The sequence below is a fragment of the Vulpes vulpes genome, chromosome 7 (genome assembly GCF_048418805.1).
Source record: "Vulpes vulpes isolate BD-2025 chromosome 7, VulVul3, whole genome shotgun sequence".
Taxonomy (NCBI): Eukaryota; Metazoa; Chordata; class Mammalia; order Carnivora; family Canidae; genus Vulpes; species Vulpes vulpes.
Genome location: NC_132786.1, coordinates 76536940 through 76557213, shown reverse-complemented (window position 1 = coordinate 76557213; position 20274 = coordinate 76536940). Strand labels below are relative to the sequence as shown.

General features: G+C 40.2%; 1 long non-coding RNA gene and 1 pseudogene across 2 annotated transcripts in view; one reads left to right on the top strand and one right to left on the bottom strand.

Annotated features, from left to right (window-relative positions):
- Positions 1-20274, bottom strand: part of LOC140599693 (uncharacterized) — a 279725-nt gene that overhangs the window by 184361 nt on the left and 75090 nt on the right. The gene's annotated exons all lie outside the window — the stretch shown is intronic.
- LOC112928995 (keratin, type II cytoskeletal 8 pseudogene) lies at positions 18129-19799 on the top strand (annotated as a pseudogene).

The following is a 20274-nucleotide window of genomic DNA, read 5'->3' as shown; positions in this document are numbered from 1 at the left end:
TGACATCTTTGACATCATGCTTCCCTTTTGTCCGGTTTCCTAACCAGACTCTTGTCAGTTCCTAAAGAATAGTTCTTCACCCTTCTCAGGCTACTTCAATGAAAAAGCCACTGATAAAACCACATTTCTGGTCTATCTATTATGTCAGCAACTCCAAATACAATTTACTTTTGGTCAGAAGAGCACAAGAAAATAGTGACACCTCTTTTGTTTTTAAGTGAATTTATTGTGGAGGCTTCAGTTACCTGAAGTTATTCTAAGTGTAGACATGACACCAACATTAGTTCCAGCTGAAATCAGAGGGGTGGGGGAGGATAAAAATAATCAAATAATTGGTGAATAAGAACTGATACTGTAGTTTCTGGAGGAATTCTTTGACTACAAAATGGAGTTAACAATCCCCGACTAGTATGAAATGTCCCCTTTTTCACCTCAAGATTGCTGTCCTATATCAAGATCAATCATTGCACATGAACTATAGAGTTATCTATAGCTGAAATCTATTTTATTTAGCTTATACTTTGCAAGACATTGTACTCAGAGCTTGACCTGTCTGAATATAATCCTTGTGGCTATGCTCAGAATCAAGTACTATTATCACCTTCATTTCATGAATAATAAGCCAGTGCTAAGCCTATGAAATATAAGATAAACCAAAATTTGATTGTAGCTTGGTAGGTGTCTAATGTTGGCAAAGTTAGTTAGCTTGTCTCAATATCAATGCTTCCACCAGGAAGATTGCTATTTGATTGGCAAAAGAGGCCATTTGACAGACAAAGTGAGTGAAGGTCTCAAAAGGTTATCTGGGTAAAACCTAGTCATCAGAAACATTAGCTGGGCCATGAGTAGTATGGAGGAAAGAGGAAAGCTGTTCTCATCTTATATATACACTTTGTGAGGTGCAGGAGAGAATGTAGTGATCATATGGATTTGGCTCTTCCAAGGAAACTGAGTGAGTTTATGTGTCACAAGTTTGTAAAGCCAAGAAGAAAAATGTAGCAATGGGTAATACAATACATACTTCCATAAAGATAGGGTCATCTTCAAATAACAGATATCAATGCACTATAAATGGAGAAAAGCACCAGCTCTGCTAGAATTCCCAGGAAAAACATCAAATTGTGGGCTTTCATTCTTTCAGGTTGGTTTATATTTGTTTGTGAACATTGCTCCTGGTTATCTAGTTTTATTAAGCAAATACACAAATGGCAAGAGGCCTGAGATTAGCAGAAGATGGAGATTTACACATTTTAAATACATTGTATATATATATATGTATATATATATACATATATATATACACAAAATTCTGCTATGTACTGGATTTATTATGATCTTAGATAATAGCTGACTTCATTGTGTCTCCAGTAGAGAAGACAAACATTGATTAGATAATAATAATAAATAATAAAGGTATCAAGAAGTAACCAAGTATGTTTGGGGACATCTAGAAACCATATTAAGCCTGACTTGATCACTAAATATTCTGTGGCTTTGAGCAGGATACCTAAAACTGTTTCTTCCTTCTTGAAATAATAAAGAAATAATATCATCATTCCAATCTGTTTAAAGGGACAAAATATGGCTGGATTAAAAAGTATCCAAATTATTTGTGCATTTGCAGACTGTATAATAATGGGAGCATATAATTAGTATCCTGGTAGACAGCAATGCCAAACTTTAAAAAATTTAATGAGAAAATTTTACCTTGTTCTCATAGCAAAGGGTTTCGTGTAGATAGGCAATAATGTTATTTCCCTTCCACTGCCCATTCTCTTTCTTGAGGAGTAAAATATGTATTTAGACAGAAAATATCCATGTCAGAAAATGTGGAGAGTAGTCAAAAGTAAATTAGCAGCCTTTTCATGAATATTTAAAATAGCCACTATGAAAGTACACTCTTATTTGTGCTAATTTCTGTTATTTTAAAAGTCATCTGTGGTTTTGGCTCATGGAGGATGAATCTTAAAGAATTTATTTTCCTGCACAGCATAATCAGGTTGCAAAGAAGTAGCCAATGAGTGACTATAAAGCGTTTTTGCTACTACAGCGCTAATAAAAGAAAAATCTGATTTTCAATTCACAACAGCTTGGTCTGATTTTTAAAGGAAGATTTCCCAATGTCAGAAAATAAGCAAGATATGCCTCTCTCCATATCTCTAGGTAGATACATGCAGATACAAGGGTGTGGTGGGGGCGGGGAAGACAGTCATGGGGGCAGCGTGGGGGGATCGGGAGGGTGGAGAGAAAGAGAAAGAGAGAAGAGAGGATTTTTCTTCTTGTCCTTTCTATCATAATGGCCAATGGTGATATAAGGCCAAGTTTCCAATGACTAAACAGTAAGAGAAGGAAATTATTGATGCTTGAAAGAATCTTGTTGTGTTGTTTCTCTTGGGCCCTAATATATCTCTACCGCATAAGAATGAAATATTAGATCTGAGTGTAGTATTTCCATTTGGGAGTAGAGCACCAGCTGTCTTCTTAAATTTCCATGCCACTTAATCTAGCTCTAAGCTTGGTTAGCTTTCAATTCACAAAGAAGGCAACAACAGTTACAGAGGGTCACATTTTCAGCAAGGTCTCTGAGGTAATGAAGTGTACCAAGTATGCTAATAAAGAGAGCAGCTAAATTAATTCCTTGAGGCAAGTAGAAATCCAGGGCTCTAAGAGCTGCTTTTTGGTGCAATGTGAGAAGTGATCTGTGAATAGAAGGAGTTAACATTTAAAGGCAGGAATTTAAGAGTTTCTCAGCATTGTTGAGGGATTACCACTCAATTAGCTTTACTGATGACAATGTTGAGTTTATTATCTTGTATGTTCAGTTCTCTCCACAGAAACATCAAAAGATGGATTCTTAGGGTCAACATCCCCTAGGTGATCATCCAGAGAGCCACTCATATTAAAATCATCTGCTGCAACAGCCCCCTCAATGCATAAAATAAACTAGCAAAAGATATGATGCTGATATGTCCATTCTAATCACTACTAAGATTTTTCATAGGCTATTGGTACATTTGTCAAAATTTCCAAGTCCTTTATGTCTACCCTAGGTTGGGGTGGGGGTGGGGAATAGATATTTAAATAAGCTTTGTACCACTCCTTTAAAGAAGTCAAGTAATTTTGTCAGAACATGATGTAGAAAGTTTTAGAGTTGAGGGTACTCATCTGAAAATAACTTCTCATCTGACTCCCTAATGTGTGCTTGTCAGAGAAGGTGGTTTATTAATATTAAATTACTCACTTAAGCCTATACCATGGTAGCATACACAGAAAAATACATGAAAAACAAAAAAGCTGAAAGTTACCAAGAAATCATATTATTATTCAGGTGTATACCTTATATCTCTTTAAGATTAATAAGTGGTTGATAGGCATAATCAGGAATAAATCATAGAATCACAGAATATTGATGCTACAAACTCCGCTGATACATTTCTCCCCTATTGTCATTCTAAATATTGTGTAACAAAACACTGTAAAACTTTGTAGCATAAAATCACAATCATTTCTCATGTTAATAGGTCACCTGGCATGGTTTTGCCTCACTTGATGAGCTGTGAGACTGCTAATTTGCATCAGATTATGGATCAACCCAAGTCTGTCTGCTTTATGAGTCTCATCTAGGTCCTCAGATATCTTGGGGCATTCTTCTGATGACAGAGTTTGGAAGATTCCAGATATGTGAATAAAAATATGCAATGTTTCTTAAAGCTCAGGATCAGAACCCTGGCTGTTGGATCTCAGATGGTTACTTCTTCCACATTCTATTGGCTGAAGTAAGTCACAGAGAGAAGAAATATGTTCCTCCCAAAGAAGTGGGTTGGGGAATCATTACTTTTGAACAATAAGTGATTCTACTCAAGCTGTTAACAATAACCCAACCTCCTTATTCTACAGATAGTAACATTTGGAGGTGTTGGACGCACTTGCTCTTTTACGTGTGTGTATGTGTGACATATGTCAGGGAACACTACTGGTTAATTTCAAAACTAGAATAATGTGCTCCATATTTTAAAACAGGAAACCCCACTATATTTTAATATACTGCTCTATATTATATACTGTACCATCTTGGAAACCGACGTATTTTTCCAAAGTGATAAAATGAACTATTGCTTCTCAAAAGCTCATTATAGGCAGCAGTAAGGGTATGTTTTGATGTGTTTTTTTTTTAAATTAATAGCTCCCTCCTCCATACCCAATAGATATACACACAAACATACACATATGTTCACACATAATGTAGAGGAAGGGAGGAATGAAGGGAGAGAGAGAAAAAAAATACTAATGTAGAAATGCAATTATTTACCAAATCTGAAGCTAAGCCAGCCCTAACTGAATTTGAAGCTGCAGCATTTTTGCTTTTTGGGTTTTTTTTTTCCTAGGAGTTTAGGATCTCCAGGACAAAACAGAAGCTGCTAGGCAATCTCCTTACCGAGTTTGTCATTTTGTTAACAGGAATGGGAAGTGTGGATTTGATAATCAGGGCAACAAACTTAGCAGAGCCAAGAATTTCTATTTCTTCTTTTTCAGTAGGGTTGGGAAACAAAAATTATTATTTTTTTAAAATTTACAAAACTTTTTTTTATATCTCAAGAAAGCAGGATGTGCTGACAAGATAGGTCAATCAGAAGCTATTGGAAGGAAGAACATTTTCTTTCTTGACATAAACCCTATGAATATATAAAAACAAGGAGTTGCTGTAACAGAAAAAAAATACTATTACAGCTGTGACTGGTGATATATACTGAACAGCCTGCAAATCTCACCCAGAATCACTCCGGAATTCACTCACCACACATTTACTGAGCTGCAGATGGTCTTCTGCTTATCTGATGGCAGATATCTCTAAACTGTTGGAATTACCCAACAACTTAACTTTTTGAACAAGTTTGCAAAGACTTCCTACAGATTTCTTCCTTACTGTAATGAATGTAGAAAGAGCAGATAACTTACACACCACTTTGGTAGACACATGTGTTGGTTTGTTAATGGGGATGCAGAGCATGGAATTAATTCTATAAGGGAAAAAGTAAAATTCATACTTGCTTGACAATAATGATTTTATTCTTTTTTAGGATTTCGTGTAGTATTTGCGTCCAGTTTATGCTCTGGGTTTCCATAGGTTTATGGTGGACTACCATACAGTTTCTCTCTCTGGTGTTTCCCTTGCTTTGAGTTTCCATGAAACTAAGGGGAGATTGACATATTCCAATAAAAACCCTACATCGTCCCCCCAGACATGACTATTAAATTTTCCTCTACAGGAATTAATATTTCCAGCACATGAAGGGAGTCATTTGGAGGCTTAAATATCTCTAAGACAAAATTGGCCTTTTTGTGGTTAAATAAACAAAAAAAGCCTCTTATTTTTTCTCTTCTATCACTAGTGTGCTTTCAACTCCTAACATAAATAGAAGAGTTAATCCTAGAGGACAAATGAGTAAAACTCATTTTTTTGAAATGGCCATAAATAGATGCAAAAAGACAAGACAGAAAGACGATTGTTTTTCTTTTTAATGAATTTTATGTTAATTCTGAAACTTTTTTTTATAAAACATGCTTTCCAAAGCAAGCAGTCCAACACCCATCACTGCTTCCAGCATACCTATACTGTGCAGAAGAAAAGACGAGTCAGATTGACCTATATGAAAATTCTATTTCTGCAAATTAAAAACTATATAACCTTGAATGAGTTATTTAATTTCTGAGTTTTAATTTACTTCTCTGGAAAAACAGAAATAATGCCTATATAATAGAGTTGTGATAAGGCTAAGAATGATAGATGCGAGGAGCTTGGTCCTTCGTGAGAGTTCTGTAAATTATAATGTTTACTATATCATTATATTTGAAAAACAGTAATGCATGGTGAGCAAGAGTTCAGTTTTTGGAGTCAAGCTGGATCTGGGTTCAAATCCAAACTCCTCCACTAGCTATATGAGGAACCACTGATGAGTTTACCCTTACCATAAAACTTAATATTCTAGTTTTATATAAAGCCCTTACCATAAAACTTAATTTTCTAGTTTTATATAAAACTTTATTTTCTAGTTTTGGGGGAAATTCTTGGCCCCTGACACCTTGCTTAGTAGACAATTGTCTCTCAGCAAGTGGTAGCCAGTATTAGTGGTGGTGGAATCAGTAGCAGTAATATTCATAGTAAGCCAGTGATAATCCTTATTTGATAAAATTCTTATAATTTAGCATCTTGTTTGCAATATTTCAGTCCCCACTCCAGCTTATAATGTTGTGAGCTCTTCCTGAGAAGCCCTACTGAAACCACTTCTCTTTTGACACCTCATGGATCCCAAACATATATATGCTTCCAAGCGTAAACTCATAATCATCATTGTGGCTTTCTCTAAGGACTCCTTCCATCCCAGTCCTAAGGGATAATCTTTCACAAGTGGGGAGGGCTCCCATGCTGTAGAGGCCCCAGAGTGACAGAGAAGAGAGAGAGATTCGCTTTCATCCTTTGCCTCCTTGCTTTTTACCTCCATGCTTCCTTGACTTCCTAGGTAATATGGTTAAGTAAAATATCTCCCTGGATGGGAATCCCTGGGTGGCTCAGCGGTTTGGTGCCTGCCTTTGGCCCAGGGCGTGATCTTGGAGTCCCGGGATTGAGTCCCGTGTTGGACTCCTGGCATGGAGCCTGCTTCTCCCTCTGCCTGTGTCTCTGCCTCTCTCTCTATTTCTCTATCATAAGTTAAGTAAGTAAGTGAGTAAGTAAATAAATAAATAAATAAGTAAATATCTTAAAAAAAAATCTCCCTGGAGAAAACCTGGACATTTTGAATTTGAAAGGTAAGATTGAGATACAAGGATGCTCCTGACTTATAGGTGGTTGGCTGCCTTAGTTCTCCTTAACCCCTGACAACACCTCTTCCAAAGTATCCAAAGCTGTGACATTGCTCCTTCAACAACCTGAAAGTTTGGTGGGGTGGGCAGCTTGCTGTAAAGATTAATGTCACTGGCCACTAATCTTAGAGTCTTTTGCTTATTCAGGCAAGTTATCATTATGTTTCAGCAAGACAGACATAAAGTAAATCTTATCTTTATTTAGATATAATGGGCAGAAAGGAGGAGCAGAAGAATCATTTTAAAAAATCACTTTAAAACACAATTCTTAGTGTTTCTCATATGTTAACATTTGTAATTCTACCGCCCAAATTTGCCTCTTATCTTGCTTTCATTTAGGGAGGGGAAAAGTGCTCCTTTTTGTTTATATGGTACAAACAAAACTGATGATTTTAAAAAAGGAAATTCATTAAATCAATGTATCTCTTTATGTACAAACTTCAATTCAACAACTGGTTTGACTGATTTCCCCCTCTGCCAGCCTAAATTAACTATATTAATTTCATTCTCATTCCTAAACTTCAGTCAGAGGACATTTGTAGGTCTGGCTGCATAAGAATCACCTTGGGAGCTTTGCAATAAATATAGATGCTTGGGCCTCATTCCTGATACTGCAGATTCAGAAGCTCCTGGCCCAGGAATCTATATTTCAACAAAGATCTCAGCTATCAGTAGCAGTCTTAAATTTATCATATATAATACCAAACTGGTCATTCAGATGACAAATAGAGATACTGGAGTTCCTTAGGATCTCTTGCTCTGATTGCCTTCATGATTTATCAGCCAGATTATATGATCAATCCTTGTAAATTAGCATATGTAACCATGGTATCATTTTAGAGCACTGGCTTCTAAACTCATGGAGCAGTTGGGGGGTATGGGGAGAATATATCCTAGGGGTTATTCTCTCTCTCCTTACTCACCTGTTATGACCACTGATATCTTTCTATGTATGTTCCCTGATATGGTAAATAAGTAAGTGAATGGACAAACAATGACACTGCATTCTAAGTAGGAGCAGGGATCCTGAGAAGAGGCAGATTTGAGGGTCCCTGTGGGCTGTTTCAAGCCTGGAAACTGTCTTCAGATGAGATTTCTGTAGCACTGACTGAGCTATCTGCAGAGTCTGAAGGTACCCTTGTCATAACCACTGGATCTTACTGACCAAGGTTGTTGCATCTCTGATTCCTGTTGATGTCAGTCACTGGTTCCATAGCTGATGGCTTCAACCCCTAAATACAGCCAGCTTTTTGGCCAGTCTTTGTCATTAATCAAAAAGTGAGGGAGAGAGATGTGAGAGCATTTTTTCTAACCCTAGGAGAGCAGGCCTGTGGGTACCTAAAAATCAGGCATGCTTTAATTTCCAAGATATTTGGAGAAATCATTTTTATGTAAGAATGTCAGCAATCTGGCAAAAAAACTTCTAAAAAGGAAGTCTAGTCTGTTAAAATGTCCCAATATGGGACAAATGTGGTATTCTCCAATATAGTCATTTGGAAAAGAAACAGCCACAAACATTTTGAAGGATCTGATGCATCCCTGAGCCATCAGAGCAGGATACTTTGGGAAATCTTTCTTGAGTAGTGGAAATGTTCACATAGCAACTAGTGAGCTGCAGAAGGACATGAGGTGGCCAAAAGGTACAATGATTACTTAGGTGGGGGAGAGTTTCTATGATTGCCCTGCTACACATACAAAGCAGAAATGCCTTCACAGAAAAAATATTACGGATATAAATACAAATATAGCTTTGACATGTTCCATCATGCTTGTTATAGTGCTCACAACATGGATTCATTTTTATCCTCCATTTGATAAAAATGGTTAACAAAATGGTTGTTGATAACAAATCCATTTAGGATGATCTATATTGATAGATGGATGGTATAGAGGGTCTACTGAATATCTTTCCAGTCCTGTCACTTTAGAAACTCCCACCCTGCCCACAGAAGTGGACCCCTCTCATTTTTATTCATGCCGTATATCCCCTACCTTCAGACTATAACTGATTAGATCAGAACCAGGCACCTGATCCAAGTTGGATTGACCTCATTCTCTCTTCAGACATTGGTATTCTTTAGAAGCTCAGAATTTACATATGATAAAGTTTACACAAGCCACTTGAATAGTGGTGTTGGAGAATGCAGGTGTTGGATTGCTTCATTTTCTTAAATGGCAAAGGAATTGAGAATTAAAAATAATGAAATAAAAGAGAGAGCTCAGGAATAATTAAATATGATTTTGAGACAAACTCTTATCTCTTACCACCCACTGATACCATGAGGAGAACAATGAAATACTGATGTCTGTTTCATTAATAATAAGAGCAGTAATTTTTTTGTCATGAAATACAGCAAAATGGTTTATTGTTAAATATATTCTTGATATACCTTAATGAGAAAAAAGAATGGTTCTGCCTCTCTTGTCTGGAACTGTGAGTCACTATATCATCTGCCAGCTAACACCTCACTGGGGCTCCTAGAGATGTTTGTGCAGAGGACAAGGCCAAAGGCCTACTATGTATTACCAAGCTTCCAGAGTCCAGGAATGGATAACATATTTCAAGAGTTTCTTTACCTTCTCTGGCTCCTAACTTCAATTCCTTTTTTCTATGTTTAGTTTTGAGGCCAAATCAATCAATCAATCAATCAATCAATCAAACAAATCTTGGAAAATAAACTCAATGAAAAGAGTAAAAAGGGGATCCCTGGGTGGCGCAGCGGTTTGGCGCCTGCCTTTGGCCCAGGGCACGATCCTAGAGATCCAGGATCGAATCCCACATCAGGCTCCCGGTGCATGGAGCCTGCTTCGCCCTCTGCCTATGTCTCTGCCTCTCTTTCTCTCTGTGACTGTCATAAATAAAAAAAAAAAAAAAAGAAAGAAAGAAAAGAGTAAAAAGAACAAAATTTTTTTCTAAATAACATGTATTCTATGATCTTCTGCTGAGTCTGTATTATGTCACATGCTTCTCAACCTTTAATGTGTACATAACCCAACTGGGATCTTGTTAAAATTTAGATTCTGATTTCACATGTCTTGAGTGTGTTCAAGACTTATCTGCAGTTTCAGGAAGCATAGAGGGTGTCGATGGTCTTCACTTTAGGTATCAAGTTTTTAAGATCCAGTGAGAAGACACTGGCAGATACCTCTGCCCAAGTTAAGAAAATGCTCCAGATAATACTAACCAATGAAGGAAAAAGAAGAGTGAGAGGAGTTCTTAAAGGGGAGAATCCCAAGTGCTATTGAAAGAGAACTCATGACACAAGTGTAAGAGTAGTCAACTTTTTCTCGGTCCTATGGCTACTTGGCATTCTGAGTTCTGAAACTATCTCAACTCTAGTTCTAGAGTGAAGAAAAGGGAAAAAAGTAGGCTTGATTTCCTTGTCATTCCTACATGGATTTTCTCTATAGTGTAATAATAGTTAAATTTATTTCTATGTGTAGTAGCAAATTTCATTCTGAAGAAACCTAATAAAACAGGTACTATTATTTTCTTCTTTATTTGCCCAAAGTCACAAAATTAATAAGCAGGAAAGCCAGGATTTAAACAAGGGTTTTCAGAGACTAATTCTCAACCTTGCGATATCCTATTAGATTTTAAATCAGTGTAAGTATTTTAAACAAATCAAGCTATTGTTCAAGTCTTACTGAAAATTGTCTTTCATTTTTAAAAAGTTAGATATTGATTTAGGATTTTCTGTCTTAATCAGAAGGAAAATTTGATTAACACCCTTTGTCCTTCTGGCATTATATGTTATATCCTCTGTTCTCCATGTAAAGGCCAGATTGAGAATTGAGTAGCAGAAGGAGATGAAACCAGAATAAAATAAATAGAAACCATTTCACTGGTAACAGTGTTCTTGCATCCCCTTTTAGAAGAAGAGATTTTGAAAGGGTTATTTTATCACCATCTGTGAGAAATTCAGCTTCAATTACAGAAAAAAATCTGAAAATAATTTATGGAGCAAATTTTTCTCTAAACTGTGAAAAAAGTTGTGTGTGTGTGTGTGTGTTTTAAACAGAAGGATGTGGAAACTGGTAGAACAAATCATCTCTTTCCTATGAAGTAAATTTGATGTAACTGAAGAGAGCTGAAGCTCCCAATGGACTCTGAGAAAGGAGAAAAATATACTGTCTTAGCCTCAGATATTTTACCTTTTGAAATTTACTTGCATAGTTACAAAAATCTATAGCAGTTGAAAGCCATTCTTCTTAGCCAGACAGCTGTCTTTCACATTTTCTTCTCTTCTTCTCTAAATCACATATTTATTTCTACCAGAAGACTCTAGATCACAAGTTGTTTGACACTTTTAATTTATCTTCATTAGTTGAAAAGGTTAGTACAATGCTTTCTTCACTGCATATTACAAAGAGTTCTGAGAGTGGCACTTCATTTAAGGAAAAAGTTTCAGACTATGATATTTTATTCACTGGATTCCTAAGCCATCATGAGGCTTGCCCTCATAAGCAAACATGAAGCTTCTGCCTCATGTTGAAATGCATTGCCTCATCACTTTATGTGGTGTATCCATCCATGGCCTAGATCCCCTTCCAAGATTCAACACTCATCCCCCAGCTGCTGGGCATGTTAGAGGCCGAGGGCTTACACCTGAGCCTTCTATGGAACTTCTACATAAATGAGCTGCCTCATTCAGGGTTTCACCTCATCCACAGAACAGTAGACATGAGATGATGGAATTCCAGATCCCTTGCCTCTCTTTGGGCACCTAGAATGTCCATCCCACATCCAGAGTGCCTCATGGGATCAGCAGAGGCTACAGCTGCAAATGTATCACAGTTCAGCCTCTTTCTGTCCATTCCAGCTCCTTTGTTTCCTTACGAGTATGGATCCCAAGGATACTCCCCAATGAAGCTCCTGTGTGGAGATTTCAGAGACTCAGTCTTGGATCACCACCACCAGTGTCCTGAGACATTTGACCCCATTACAAACATATCATTCCCTCATTCATAAGTCCCTTCACTCATTCATTCATCAAATATTTTTCAAGTTTCTACTGTGCCAGACATAGTATTAATTGCTGGGGATATGATGGTAAATAAGACAGATGTGATAACCTGGCTATATGGAGATACTGAGGAGGTTTACAGGAAAAGAAATAGGTAGTTATAATAAATTGAAATATATGCTACATAGGAGAAGTCCAAGGAGGGAGGACTGAACTGCTTTTCAGAGATTAAATTATTATGTCACCCCACCAGCAGTGTACAAGAATTCCAGCTCTTTCAAATTCTCACCAACATTTCGTATGATCAGTCTTTTTAATTTTAGCTCTTCTGACAGGTATGTAGTGATAAGAAATTTAGTGATGTGTCTTGGTGTAGTTTTCTTAATGTGTCAAATGTTTGCCATTTGTTAAAGTTTTAGATCCATTGGTTTATAGTTTTAATCAAGTTTGGGAAAATATTCGGCACTGTTTCTTCAGATATGTTTCAGTCTCATTCCCTCTATCCTCTCATTCAGAGTTCAATTGCATGTATATTTGGTCATTTGAAGTTGTCCTGCAGCTCTATACATTTCTTTTGATTGTCCTTTTTTTTGTTTCATTTTTAAATAATTTCTATTGCTCTGTCTTTGGGTTCATTACTTTTCTTCTGCAACATGTGTTTTGCCATTAATTCCATCTAGTGTATTTTTCATCTCTGACATTGTGGTTTTCATGTCTAGAAAGAAGTTCTATTTGGGTCTTTTAAAAATATGTTTCATGGCTCTACTTAACATATTCAACCTTCCCTCTGGCTTCTTTAATATATAGAATGCAGTTATAATTACCTTTCTAATATCCTTTGTTAATTTTAATGTTGGTGTCAGTTCAGGTTCCATTTCAGTTGATTGGTTTTTCTCCTCACTATGGATCACATTTTCCTGCTTCTTTGCATGTATGGTAACTCTTTATTGTATGCTGGAAGTTGTGAATTTGATCTTGCCGGATGCTGGATATGTTTATATCCCTATAAGTATTCTTGAGCTTTGTTCTGGGATTTGGTTAAACTATAGTTTTGTTCTTCCTTTTATCATTTGTTAGGCCAATTCAGAGGAGTGTTGAGTCTAGGTCTAATTATTCACTGCTACTGAGGAAGAACCTTTTGATTATTCTACACAATGCTTCATGAATTATTAGTTTTTCCAGACTGACTGGTAGAAAATGGTACTATTTCTGACCCCATATGAGCTCCAACTACTTATTCCCTGATTCTTCTGAGTAGTTCTTTGCTTGGCCTCAGGTTGTTGTTGTTGTTTTTTCCTTTTTAAAGATTTTATTTCTTTACTCATGAGGGACTGAGAGAGAGAGAGAGAGAGAGAGAGGCAGAGACATAGGCAGAGGGAGAAGCAGGCTTCCCATGGGGAGCCTGTTGAGGGACTCAATCCCAGAACCCTGGGATCACGACCTGAGCCAAAGGCAGATGCTCAACCACTGAGCCACCAAGGTGCCCTGGCCTCAGGTAGTTTCTCTACCAGCACATGCTGGTCACTACTCAGATGAATACTTGAGAAGGATTCTCTGCATATCTCTGGAGCTCTCCTTCTGTGCTCTCTACTCTCCGGTACTCTGTCCTCTGTACTCTAACCATTATGATCTCCCTCAGCTTTGTCTCCTTAGCACAGGAAGTCTGCTGAGCTACACTTAGGTTCTCCCTTCCCACGTTGTGACCCAGAAAAACTTTCAAGGCAGTAAGCTTGTAATTGCAATTGTAGGGCTCACCCTATTTGTTTCTCACCTATTAGGTTTCATGCCTTCTTTTACCTAGTGTCTAATGTCTTTAAAAAGTATTGTTTCATTTTTTTATTATTATTTCAGTCAGGAGGGTACATCTGTTCCCTATCCCTCCAACTTGTCTGGGAACATTGTTAGATTTATTTTATTTATTTTATTTTATTTTATTTTATTTTATTTTATTTTATTTTTTGAAGATTTTATTTATTTATTCATGAGAGAGAGAGAGAGAGAGAGAGAAAGAGAGGCAGAGACACAGAGAGAGGGAGAAGCAGGCTCCATGCAGGGAGCCTGATGTGGGACTCTATCCTGAGTCTCCAGGATCACGCCCTGGGCTGAAGTCAGCGTTAAACTGCTGAGCCACCCAGGTTGCCCCATTGAGAGATTTTAAACAGAGAATGACTTGATAGATTTTGAGAAACACCCAGTCTACAGTATGGAGAATGTTGAACTAAAAGCAAAACTGGAGACGGGTAGAGTCAAATGGAGAGGCCTTTTTTTCTTTTTTTTTATGATTTTATTTATTTATTCATGAGAGACACACAGAGAGAGATAGAGGCAGAGACACGGGTAGAGAGAGAAGCAGGCTCCATGCAGGGAGCCCCATGCGGGACTCGACCCCGGCCCTTGATCACAGGACTCAATCCCAGGACTCCAGGATCCCCTTGGACTGAAGGCAGGCACTAAACTGCTGAGCCACTCAGGGATCCCCAAATGAACAGGCTTTAGCATAGGTTACGTGAGATATTCTAGGATGCAGTAGGTTGTATCATTCTGATTTGCCAATTATTGTCAAGGAGGATCATGATAGTCACCATTGTGTAGAGAGGAGAGGGAATGATGTGTGTGTGTGTGTGTGTGTGTGTGTGTGTGTAAGGATTGACAGCATATAAAAATACAAAGAAAGAAGTCAACTTTCCAGTCCATCTCCAATGCAACATGATGTGGGACATCTTGTGGATTAGCTTTATGCTGTAAAAATATATCAAAGCATTATTCTGCATGTTAATATATTTCTTCTCTCCTCAGCTTGTTCACATATTTCTGTCACCTTTCCCCATAACAAGCAATTGAAAAAAAGAATACTCAAAGAATATTTCAAATGTATACAGAGAATGAGGTTTTGGGTTTTTTTTGTTTTGTTTTTGTTTTTTGTTTTTTCCTACAAAGGTTAGATGAGGCTAAGAAAGGTGGTGCATAGAAGGTATGTGCAGAGAGAGGGGTTGTTGCTGTGTGTGACTCAAACTGATGAAGAAGCAGAGAAAACAACCATGTCCCTGGAAGGGGTTCATGAATCATAATCTTTGCTTGGAAGAACCAGGGAAAAAGCAGTAGGGACTTAAGCTGTCCTAGAGCATAGAGTTCCACTGTACCAACTCCTGTGAACAATAATGCCAATCAAGTGCCACCACTTTCGACATCCCAGAACAAAGGGTTGGAAAATGTGGGCAACTTATACGGATATAGAGTTGTAAAGAAAACACTTTGTCCCCTATCAGAGTTGGAGAAATAAACAAGAACCAGCGAGGCCTTCCTCCATAAGCCATGCTACCTCTGTCTTTTACTTGTGCTACTACTTGTTTCTCCTCTCTTGGTGATAACAGCCTCTTTCCTCTCTTTGAGACACTTCCTAGCTTTTCTGACTTTTCTCATTGACTTTACTTACAAAAATTGCTCACAGAATGAGAAATACATGGCTGATAATGCTGTTATTCTAGATTACTACAGAAATACAGAAGAAGAATTAACAAAAAATAAAGATCATCATTATTGAAAGAAGAAAATATAGCCACCAGGTAATTTTACCTATAACTAATGTAACATTGTGTGTCAACTCTACTTTAATAAAATAATAATAATAATAATTGGTAAAAAAAAAAAAAAAGCCCAGGTAGTTTTCTTTCTATAGAAACGGATTCTGAGTTCTACATCCCTTGATCTACAGCATCTTTCCACTATAGTACAAGGTCCCACACATGAAGTTCTTACTAAATGTTGACTAACAGACATTTAAGGAGTGACTAAAAAGAGGTGAATAAAATCTCTAAGCTCCACACTACCTGTATAAAATTATTCACTTAACTACTTCAATCCACTGTGTTTCCAGAAACCAAATATATCACAGTACCTTAAGGTATGAAACCTTGGTCCTGTTGTGCCCAAGATTGCGAATCCGAGAAACCACCAAGGAACTGACACCGATACAAGCGCACGAGGGTTTATTAGCAAGCTCGAGCTTGGGTCCAAGTATACCCGACACAGCGGAGCAGGGACTTGGACCCCAAAGTAGGTTACAGCTGGTTTTTTTATAGGCTGGTCTAGGGGATTTTCAGAAGGGGTGGAGGAATTTCTCAACTTCTGTTTACATTCTGATATGGTGCTTAAGGGCATTGAGCTCTGTTCTCATTCTTCTTCTTTTTTTTTTTTAATAATAAATTTATTTTTATTGGTGTTAAATTTGCCAACATACAGAATAACACCCAGTGCTCATCCTGTCAAGTGCCCCCCTCAGTGCCCGTCACCCAGTCACCCCCACCCCCCGCCCTCCTCCCCTTCCACCACCCCTAGTTCCTTTCCCAGAGTTAGGAGTCTTCCATGTTCTGTCTCCCTTTCTGATATTTCCTACCCATTTCTTCTCCCTTCCCTTCTATTCCCTTTCACTATTATTTATATTCCCCAAATGAATGAGAACATATAATGTTTGTCCTCCGATTGACTTATTTCACTCAGCATAATACCCTCCAGTTCCATCCACGTTGAAGCAAATGGTGGGTATTTGTCATTTCTAATGGCTGAGGAATATTCCATTGTATACATAGACCACATCTTCTTTATCCATTCATCTTTCGATGGACACCGAGGCTCCTTCTACAGTTTGGCTATTGTGGACATTGTTGCTATAAACATCGGGGTGCAGGTGTCCCAGCGTTTCATTGCATCTGAATCTTTGGGGTAAATCCCCAGCAGTGCAATTGCGGGGTCGTAGGGCAGGTCTATTTTTAACTCTTTGAGGAACCTCCACACAGTTTCCCAGAGTGGCTGCACCAGTTCACATTCCCACCAACAGTGTAAGAGGGTTCCCCTTTCTCCGCATCCTCTCCAACATTTGTGGTTTCCTGCCTTGTTAATTTCCCCCATTGTCACTGGTGTGAGGTGGTATCTCATTGTGGGTTTGATTTGTATTTCCCTGATGGCAAGTGATGTGGAGCATTTTCTCACGTGCATGTTGGCCATGTCTATGTCTGTCTTCCTCTGTGAAATTTCTGTCTTTTGCCCATTTCATGATTGGATTGTTTGTTTCTTTGGTGTTGAGTTTAATAAGTGCTTTATAGATCTTGGAAACTAGCCCTTTATCTGATACGTCATTTGCAAATATCTTCTCCCATTCTGTAGGTTGTCTTTTAGTTTTGTTGACTGTATCCCTAAAAAATACCATGGACTTTCTTCAGAGAGTTAGAACAAATTGTTTTAAGATTTGTGTGGAATCAGAAAAGACCCCGAATAGCCAGGGGAATTTTAAAAAAAGAAAACCATAGCTGGGGGCATCACAATGCCAGATTTCAGGTTGTACTACAAAGCTGTGGTCATCAAGACAGTGTGGTACTGGCCCAAAAACAGACACATAGATCAATGGAACAGAATAGAGAATCCAGAAGTGGACCCTCAACTTTATGGTCAACTAATATTCGATAAAGGAGGAAAGACTATCCACTGGAAGAAAGACAGTTTCTTCAATAAATGGTGCTGGGAAAATTGGACATCCACATGCAGAAGAAGGAAACTGGACCACTCTCTTTCACCAAAAACAAAGATAAACTCAAAATGGATGAAAGATCTAAATGTGAGACAAGATTCCATCAAAATCCTAGAGGAGAACACAGACAACACCCTTTTTGAACTCAGCCACAGTAACTTCTTGCAAGATACATCCACGAAGGCAAAAGAAACAAAAGCAAAAATGAACTATTGGGACTTCATCAAGATAAGAAGCTTTTGCACAGCAAAGGATACAGTCTGTTCTCATTCTAATATGGGACTTTCTATCATGGGCGTGGGCTCTGTTATCTTTATGATGCGGGATTCTCTGCCGAGGGCAATTCTGAGCTCTGTTGTCTTTCTGATATGGGATTACCTGCCGAGGACATTGAGGACATTCTGCAGTTTTTCCCCTTAAAGTTCAGCTCTTATTCACAGGGGCCTAAGATGGCTGTACTTGTGCTAATGCTAAACTTGAGGTGGAATGGCCTTGATTTTTCTCGGCCTCCACATTCCGATGATCTGAAAAAAAAAGCCCCACTCTGTGCATGTTCTATCACATATGCCTCCATGCCTGTTCTCTGCCCTGGAAGGCAAAGCTAATCTGGTTAAAATACGGGGAAGCTACGTAAAACTCTGTTATCAGACTGATAGGTGTTTGTGCAGTCAAATGGCAAATTATTTACCCAAAAAGAATATACATATGCATCATGTTAGGTACAAGTATAAAACCAAAGGTAGGCCACCTAGAAGGGGCTCCTGGCGCTCTCCCATTGTCAGGTTCTGCCTCCTGGCCTCCACTCCAGCCTCCACCATGTCCATCAGGGTGACCCAGAAGTCCTACAAGGTGTCCACCTCCAGCCCCCGGGCCTTCAGCAGCCGCTCCTACGCCTTCTCCCGGGTGGGCAGCTTCTTCCTGGGTGGCCTGAACAGCAGCATCAGTGTGGTCAGGGGCTACAGCGGGCCGGGGCCGTGGGGGGGCATCACGGCCGTGTCAGTGAACCAGAGCCTGCGGAGCCCCTGAAGCTGGAGGTGGACCCCAACATCCAGGCGGTGTGCACCCAGGAGAAGGAGCAGATCAAGAGCCTCAACAACAAGTTTGCCTCCTTCATCGACAAGGTCAGACACCTGGAGCAGCAGAACAAAATCCTGGGGGCCAAGTGGGGCCTCCTGCAGCAGCAGAAAACGGCTGGGAGCAACATAGACAACATGTTTGAGAGCTACATCAACAACCTCCGGAGGCAGCTGGACACCCCGGGGCAGGAGAAGCTGAAGCTGGAAGTGGAGCTTGGCAACCTGCAGGGGCTCCTGGAGGACTTCAAGAATAAATACGAGGATGAGGTCAAATTGCGTGGAGACATGGAGAATGAATTCGTCCTCATCAAGAAGGATGTGGATGAAGCTTACATGCACAAGATGGAACTGGAGGCCCGCCTGGAAGGGCTGACCGGCGAGATCAACTCCTTAGGGCAGCTGTAGGAAGAGGAGACCCAGGAGCTGCAGTCCCAGATCTCGGACCGTCCGCGGTGCCGTCCAGGGACAACAGCCGCTCCCTGGACCTGGGCGGCATCACCGCCGAGGTCAAGGCCAGTGCGAGGACATCGCCCACCGTAGCCGGGCGGAGGCCGAGACCATGCACCAGATCAAGTACGAGGAGCTGCAGACCTTGGCCGGGAAGCACGGGGGTGACCTCCGCCGCACGAAGACTATTTCCGAGATGAACCGGAGCATCAGCCGCCTCCAGGCTGAGATCGAGGCCCTCAAACACCAGAGGGCTGCCCTGGAGCCTGCCATCGCCCACGCCGAGCCGCGCGGGGACCTGGCCATCAAGGACGCCAGTGCCAAGGTGCCGGGCCGGGCCGGAGCCGGAGGCCGCCCCGCAGCGGGACAAGCAGGACACGGCCCGGCAGCTGCGCCAGTCCCGGGAGCTCCTGAACGTCAGGCTGCCCTGGACATCGGGACCGCCACCGCCCGCCCGCGGCCGGAGGGCGAGTCTGGGATGCAGAACGCGAGCATCCACAGGAAGACGACCAGCGGCCACTCCGGGGGCCTGGCCTTGGCCGACGGGCCCCACAAGCCCCGGCCCCAACCGCGGCCAAGCCCCTTCCAGTCCGGCTTTGGCCCTGGGTTCCTTCAGCCGCAGCAGCTCCTCCAAGGCCGTGACTGTGAAGAAGATGGAGACTCGCGATGGGAAGGGGGTGTCTGAGTCGTCTGACGTCCTGCCCAAGTGAACAGCCAGCGCGGGCCCTCCCAGCCTCCTTGCTCTTGTGGCCCCATGAAGCCTTTGGGGGAAGGAGCTGTGCAGGGGAGCCTCGCGTACGAGAGACCCGCCTAAGGCTCAGCCCCGGTCCCCAGCCTACCCTTAGGGGGAGTCTACTGCCCTGGGTACCCCTTCTTGTCCATGCCCCCAACTGAAAGCCAATTCAAGTGTCTTTTCCCAAATAAAGTCGCTGCCTGTCCCCACCCCCCCACAAAAAAACAAAGGTAGACAAAGTATTTTGCCTATTTATCATCCAAGCCATTTGTATCCCCTTTGTAAAAGTCTCCTAAACCTGGCAGTGCCCACTGTGGCCCAGCACCGTCATAGTCTCTGTCAAGACTCACCGTATGTCCTCCACTGTGTCTGACAGTGATACATCCACTCCACTGAGCCTGTATATAATAGTGCCAAAGAACAACACCTCATGGCCTTAGGTTAAATTTTGCAGGTGGGATGCCAAGTAGATTGGTAGCTAAAATTTTGAATCCTTCTTACAAACAATAGAGGATAACATTATGAATTTATTTGGGGCATTGCATTAAGCACTTTACAAACACCACTCTATTTTCACAAAACCTCTCTGGGTTAAGTAGCTCAGAGAAACTGAAACTTAAAGTTTAGTGACATGTCCAGCAACACAGACCTAGTAAGAGCAGAGTAGGCTTG